The sequence below is a fragment of the Mandrillus leucophaeus genome, unplaced genomic scaffold (genome assembly GCF_000951045.1).
Source record: "Mandrillus leucophaeus isolate KB7577 unplaced genomic scaffold, Mleu.le_1.0 Scaffold182, whole genome shotgun sequence".
Lineage (NCBI taxonomy): Eukaryota > Metazoa > Chordata > Mammalia > Primates > Cercopithecidae > Mandrillus > Mandrillus leucophaeus.
In genome coordinates, this window is record NW_012101832.1 from 556588 (window position 1) to 563665 (window position 7078).

The 7078-nt window shown below is 44.0% G+C and overlaps 1 protein-coding gene across 3 annotated transcripts in view; it reads right to left on the minus strand.

Moving 5' to 3' along the window:
- EXO5 (exonuclease 5) overlaps positions 1–4079 on the minus strand; it is a 21940-nt gene extending 17861 nt beyond the window's left edge. For 2 of the 3 annotated variants that reach the window (XR_001005803.1, XM_011977633.1), the window contains exon 1: positions 3057–4079. The gene's annotated coding sequence lies outside the window, so the exon portion shown is untranslated. The remainder of the gene's footprint in view (positions 1–3056) is intronic. The other variant, XM_011977634.1, reaches the window with a different exon arrangement.
- Between the last annotated feature and the right edge of the window lie 2999 nt (positions 4080–7078).

Genomic DNA, 7078 nt, shown 5'->3' on the forward strand with positions numbered 1-7078 from the left:
AAAAATATATATATTTTAGAAATTGGTGTCTGTCACTAAACTGGGGTTTCCCATTAAGTTTATTTTCTCCCTCCACAAGAAACTAGCTTATAATGGGAAAAAAATCTGCCTATTAGAGATTAAAAACTCAAAATTTACTGCTATAACAGAGAGTATTTATTATGTGGTTAATTATTGTGTGCCAGACACTGAGCCAAGTGTTTTACATCCAGTATCTCACTACCCTTTTTCTTTCAACTTTTTACTATAAAGATTTTCAAGGCCGGGTACAGTGGCTCAAGCCTATAATCCCAGCACTTTGGGAAGCCGAGGCAGGTAGATCACCTGGGGTCGGGAATTTGAGACCAGCCTGGCCAACACATGGTGAAACTTCATCTCCACTAAAAATATGAAAAATTAGCCAGGTGTGATGGCAGGTACCTGTAATCCCAGCTACTCGGGAGGCTGAGGCAGGAAAATTGCTTGGACCTAGGAGGCGGAGGTTGCAGTGAGCTGAGATAGCGCCACTGCACTCCAGCCTGGGCGGCAGAGTGAAGACTCCGTCTCAAAAAAAATAAAAATAAAAAAAGATTTTCAAACATACAGAGAAGTAGAAAGAATAAAACAATGAACACCCATGTCCACACCATGTAGATGAACAACTGCTGACATTTTGCTGTATTTGCTTCTTGTGTGTGTACTTTTTTGTTTTGGCTGACCTATTTTGAAGTAAATTACAGACATCATAACACTTTAAAATCTAAATGTTTCAGCATACATTTCCAAATGGCATTCTTCATAACCACAATACTATCTTCCAAATGACATTCTCCTCATAACTACATTATCACATCTAACAAAATTAGTAATTCCTTAACATTCCAGTTCATATTTCAATTTCCCCAACTGTCCTCAAAATGTCCCAGATAGCTTTTCTTTAATCCAGGAAACAAAGACCACACATTATGTTTGATTGTTTTGTCTTTCAAGTATTTTTTAATCTTAAGAAACTAGGTGGCCGGGCACAGTGGTTCACACCTGTAATCCTGGCACTTTGGGAGGCCAAGGCGGGCAGATCACGAGGTCAGGAGATCGAGACCATCCTGGCTAACACAGTGAAACCCCATCTCTACTAAAAGTACAAAAAATTAGCCGGGCGTGGCAGCAGGCACCTATAGTTCCAGCTACTCAGGAGGCTGAGGCAGGAGAATGGCGTGAACCTAGGAGGCTGAGCTTGCAGTGAGCTGAGATTGCGCCACTGCACTCTAGCCTGGGCAACAGAGCGAGACTCCGTCTCAAAAAAAAAAAAAAAAAGAAAAGAAACTAGGTAAATTATGAAGATACTCTTTTTAAGCCTTCCTCCTAACCCCACATATCTAACCTGCATAGAGAGTAAACAAAACAAGATGCAACCAGTCCACTAGTGTTTGACTTTGAGTGCCAGGAAAATAAATAATTTGACACAGAATTTAAGCTGATAGAGATAGCTATGAACCAAATGTCTTCTTCTTGTTATTCTATTATTCTAATAAGCAGAGAAATAAGTTGAACGCACCAACTCCTATGTCAAAGCGTAAGAAGTGATGCCCTGAAAACGTCATTAATATCAATTGTGGTTGTGTTTAACTGATTTTTAAATAGTCTAAATGTCACTAATAAAAGAAAACATAGATAGCTAGAAGGAAAGTTATCTGCAATGAACACAAATAACACAATAGTGAGACTTTTGCTTATAGAGTATCCTATAAAGTTATTGCTTTACAGGATATTTCAATAGTAACAAAACACAGAAGCTGTACATTTGCACAAGTGTTATAAACCGTAAATGTGCTTTAAATAATTTCAAGAAACTATTTCAACTATGAAGTCTCTGAAAATTGGTAAGAATCTTTACCCTTCACTAAGAAACTAAAGTTAAAGCGCATTTGTAACATATATGCTATGAGGTTTTCGTGGGGGGTAAGGGAGAACTCCAAGTCCAAATCAATTAATCTTAAAATATTTTATTTCAAATATCTAGACCTGGCTGTCCAATATGGTAATCACTAGTAGCCACTAGCCATACGTGGCTACTTAAATTTAAATTAATTAAAATAAAACTCACTTCTCAGTTGCACTAGCCATGTATTAAATGCTCAGCAGGTACATCTGGCTGGTGGATACAGATAAGGCACAGATAGAGAACAGTTCCCTGATCACAGAAAGCTCTATTGAACAGCACAGAGTTACTCTATTTTCTGTGTACACATTAACTCCCCAAAGAGAGAGTAAGCTCCTGAAATGTATGGAGTTCCTACTTGTTTTACATACAACATTGAGAACAGGTAGTCCTAAACAGGGAAGTGAAATGTCTTTTGGAGAAGATACAAAGCGGGGCATTCTCTGTGAAAGTATTCATCTATAAGAATAAAACAGCACACTAAGAATGGATAACTGACACTCAGATGTGCGGCTGGGACTTTCCTACCCAGAAAAGAATCCAGAAGAGAGCATAATGCAGTGCATTGTGTCCCAAATTGTAGTTTGTATCTCTGACACGAGACGATTTTACATAGCGCATGGACTGACATTTTTAGATACACCTTAGAATAACTATACTGTTATTGGAGCAGCCATCAAATGGCTAATTTCACAGATATTGTTTCTTAGGACAAGTTTGATTTAACAAAAGTAAGTAAAAACATATAAGAATAACACAGGTAGTACACAGGTAGGGCAAAATTGTTAGGTAGTAAGTGAATGGCATGCTGGGAAATAGCATAATGCCAAGAGTGAGAGTCCTCCTACAGATCTGGATTCTGAACCTAATTCTGAGTGGTTCGGTAGCATTTAGTAGTATGCTACTTGCCTTTTGAGTAAGCTTGGACAAGGTTCTAGTTTTCCTTAAGTTATTGACACATCTTTAAAATACCTACTAACCCTACTCAGCTATCCGACCATTGAGTGATAACATATAGTACACATATTAGCACTCGATAAAGATAGATCTTGTTTTTCCCAAGTAAGAGATGAGAGAGTGTATCGATTCCCCCTGACAAAGGAGATTAAACTTTAGAAGAGAAGAAACTCTTACTCACCTGTGACTTAGTTGATCTCCCTCCTCATAGGGAAGGCCAGAATGCTGAAATGACAAGGCTAGGGAAGAGAAAGAAGTTTTGAAAGACCAGGTCTGCATTAAAGAACCTAAATTAGCAACTTAGGTCCTTGCTATCGTAGAACCGGAACTTCTGGTCCTTTCTTACCTGACCATTCCCATGTTGGGTGTTTTCTCCTCTCAGATTCACACTGCACAGACTGTTACCCACCCCAGTTACCCACCCCAGATCCTAGTCTACATAAGGCTCGCCTCTCTCCTGGGGCAAACTCTCTCCAAGATTTCTTCGTTTCCCCCGTACTCTGGATGCAGTGACGAGCCAATCCCCGCTCCCTGAAAGTAAAAGGGTCAAACATAACCAAGGTCCCCGAGGAGCTCCGAGATCAGTTCCCTCTTCCAGCTCCATTCTCTACCTAACAGCTCAGGCAAGAGACCTTATGACAGCGGCTCTTTCTCTCTGATGGGCTCCTGCCTTCTGCGGAATTGCCGATGGCAACATCCTGACTTGCTGAGTGCAGCCCGGACTTGTGGGCTGCGCGGGCGTTTGCCTTCAGCGGAGATCTTTTCTCTGGCCCTAAAGCACTGTCTCCCAGGGAGTGCCATGCATGCCCTAAAGTGTACTACGTACTTCCTACAGTCCTGGCAGAGCCAGGAATGAGAGCAAGGAGTCGTCCACCTCGGGAAGGAGTCCCGGCCGACAGCACCGTGTTCCGAGGGCGAAGGTCCAGAACCGGAACCCGGCCTGCGAGGGGAGCCGCTCCCACCAAGGGAGGGGAACGCGGCGATCGCAGGAACAGAACCCTAGGCTCCGAAACGCAGCCTCCCACCCCATTCTCCGGCCTTCCCCTAACCTCGGATACTCCTCCGAACCTCGGACTCCACCTGGTTTCGCCGCGGCCTCGGAGCTGCTCCCGGACGCTCCCAGCGAGGAGACTGAAGAAGCCGGGCAGAGCGCGCTGCCGGAGCGGTCTACACCGCCTGCCCCGCCACTTGCAAAAAAGCCGCCCAGAGCCCAGTCCCAGAGTGCCCCGCGGCTGCCCACGGACCGCCTTCCCAGAGGCCTTCGCGGCGCCGCCTACCTCCCGAGCCTGCGGCTGGGGTGGAAATCTGTGTCTGTGGGCGGCGGAGGGTGCTGCTTATGCGAGGGCAGGTTTTGGGAGCTCGCTAAAGCCGGTCAGTCCCTGTGTTTGCGCCGCTGTCTGTGGGTCGTTTAATTCCGGGCGCAGCTGACCTGTAAGCTCCCTCTCTGGCAAAGTCTCCCAGTTACCACCAGGACAGTCCGAGCAAGGTCTGGGCCCGTCGCTGCCCCCGGTGAAGTGCTGCGTCTAGGCTTGGCCATCCGTGGATTCAGCATCCCCACCTTAGCACCTCCCGCCAGCTTTTCCAGTGAGAGCAAAACCACGAACTCACTTTTGGGAGATGCTGGCGCTTCCCTCATCAATATATATATTTTTTTCTGTTTGCTTACTTTTAACTAAACTTTTATTGATAAATATAACACAATTTTATTCTGAAATATAAAGCAAAGTGTAATTATTATGAACAGACAAGTCATTAGAGCGAAAAAAGAAGTGTCAGGTTCTTCGCAGATACACTTCCTGAGAAAACCACTAGCCCGACTTCTATGACACTTTGCTTTTCTTATTTTTATTTATTTATTTATTTATTTATTTATTTATTTATTTATTTATTTATTTATTTTTACCAAAAGCAGATACTTGATTCTTTGCTTTTCTTTACGGTTTATCACTTATACTTGAAAACTGGATTTGTGACAAAGGTGGTATCATACAGCCATGGAGAAAAAACGGTGTATTCAATGAAGGTTCTGACAATATGAAGGCCAGGCACGGTGGCTTACGCCTGTAATCCCAGCACTTTGGGAGGCCGAGGCGGGCGAATCACGAGGTTAAGAGATCGAGACCATTCTGGCCAACATGGTGAAACCCTGTCTCTACTAAAAAGTACAAAAATGACCTGGGTGTGGTGGCACACACCTGTAGTCCCAGCTACCCGGGAGGCTGAGGCAGGAGAGTCGCTTGAACCAGGAGGCAGAGGTTGCAGTGAGCAGAGATCACACCACTGCACTCCAGCCTGGGCAACAGAGGGAGACTCTGTCTCAAAAATAAACAAAACAAAACAAAAAAACAAAACAGGACCTCTCTCATTTCATCACAAAAATCAATTCCAGTTGGATTAAGACCTAAATGTGAAATCCTAAACTATAAAGCCTTTAGAATATAATATAGGAAAATATCTTTGGACTTAGAATGGGTAAATATTTTAAAACAAAAATAGAAAAACATTAAATTGGCCAGGCATGGTGGCTCATGCCTGTAATAGAAACACTTTGGGAGGCCCAGGTAGGCGGATCACTGGAGATCAGGAGTTGAGACCAGCCTGGCCAACATAGTGAAACCCCATTTCTAGTAAAAATACAAAAAATTAGCCAAGTTTGGTGGCAGGCGCCCATAATCTCAGCTACTTGGGAGGCCGAGGCAAGAGAATCACTTGAACCTGGGAGGCGGAGTTTGCAGTGAGCCGAGATCAGGCCACTACACTCCAGTCTGGGTGATAGAGTGAGATTCTGTCAAAAAAAAAAAAAAAAGAAGAAGAAAGAAAAGAAAAAAAGAAGAAAGAAAAAAACATTAAATTAAGACAACTACAGGCCGAGTGCACTGGCTCACACTTGTAATCCTAGCATTCTGGGAGGCCGAAGTGGGTGGATCCCTTGAGCTCAGTTCAGAAACCACCTGGGGTAACATGGTGAAAACACGTCTCTACAAAAAATACAAAAATTAACTGAGGATGGTGATATGTGCCTGTAGTCCCAGCTACTCTGGTGTGTCAGTTGGGAAAATTTTGAAGTGACTTGTTTTAGATAATATTATCAATCAATTATAGGTCTCCTGAGTGTCATAATGATTTTGTGGTTATGTAGGAAAATGTTCTTTTTCTTAGAAATACGGAAATTGAGGCCAGGCACGGTGGCTCTCACCTGTAATCCTAGCACTTTGGGAGGCCAAGGCGGGGGGATCACCTGAGGTCAGGAGTTCAAGACCAGCCTGGCCAATATGGTGAAACCCTATCTCTACTAAAATACAAAACTTAGCCGGGCATGATGGCAGGTGCCTGTAATCCCAGCTACTCGGGAGGCTGAGATGGGAGAATTGCTTGAACCTGGGAGATGGTGGTTGCAGTGGGCCGAGATCACACCACTGCACTCCAGCCTGCGTGGCTGACCGAGACTCTTGTCTCAAAAAAAAAAAAAAAAGAAATATGGAAGTTGAGTGTATTAAATAGTCTGTTCTCATGCTGCTAATAAAGACATACCTGAGACTGGGTAATTTGTAAAGGAAAGAGATTTAATTGACTCACAGCTCCACATGGCTAGGGAGGCCTTACAATCATGGAAGGTGAAGGAGGAGCAAAGTCACCTCTTACAAGGTGGCAGGCAAGAGAGAACATCTGCAGGGGAACATACCTTTATAAAACCATCAGGTCAGCTGGGTGCAGTGCCTCACGCCTGTAATCCCAGCACTTTGGGAAGCCACGGCTGGTGCATCACCTAAGGTCAGGAGTTCAAGACCAGCCTGGCCAACATGGTGAACCCCTATCTCTACTAAAAATACAAAAAATTAGCCAAGCATGATGGCAGATGCCTGTAATCCCAGCTACTCAGGAGGCTGAGGCAGGAGAATCGCTTGAACCCAGGAGGCGGAGGTTGCAGTGAGCTGAGATCGCGCCACTCACTCCAGCCTGGGCAACAAGAGTGAAACTCCGTCTCAAAAACAAAACAAAACAAAACCATCAGATCTTGTGAGATTTATTCACTATCACGAGAACAGCATAGGAAAGACCTGCCCCCATGATTCAATTACCTCCTACCCGGTACCTCCCCTATGATATGTGGGAATTATGGGAGCTACACTTCAAGATGAGGTTTGGGTTGGGACACAACCAAACCATATCATTGAGGAAATGCTTTTTAATCCACTGAGATAT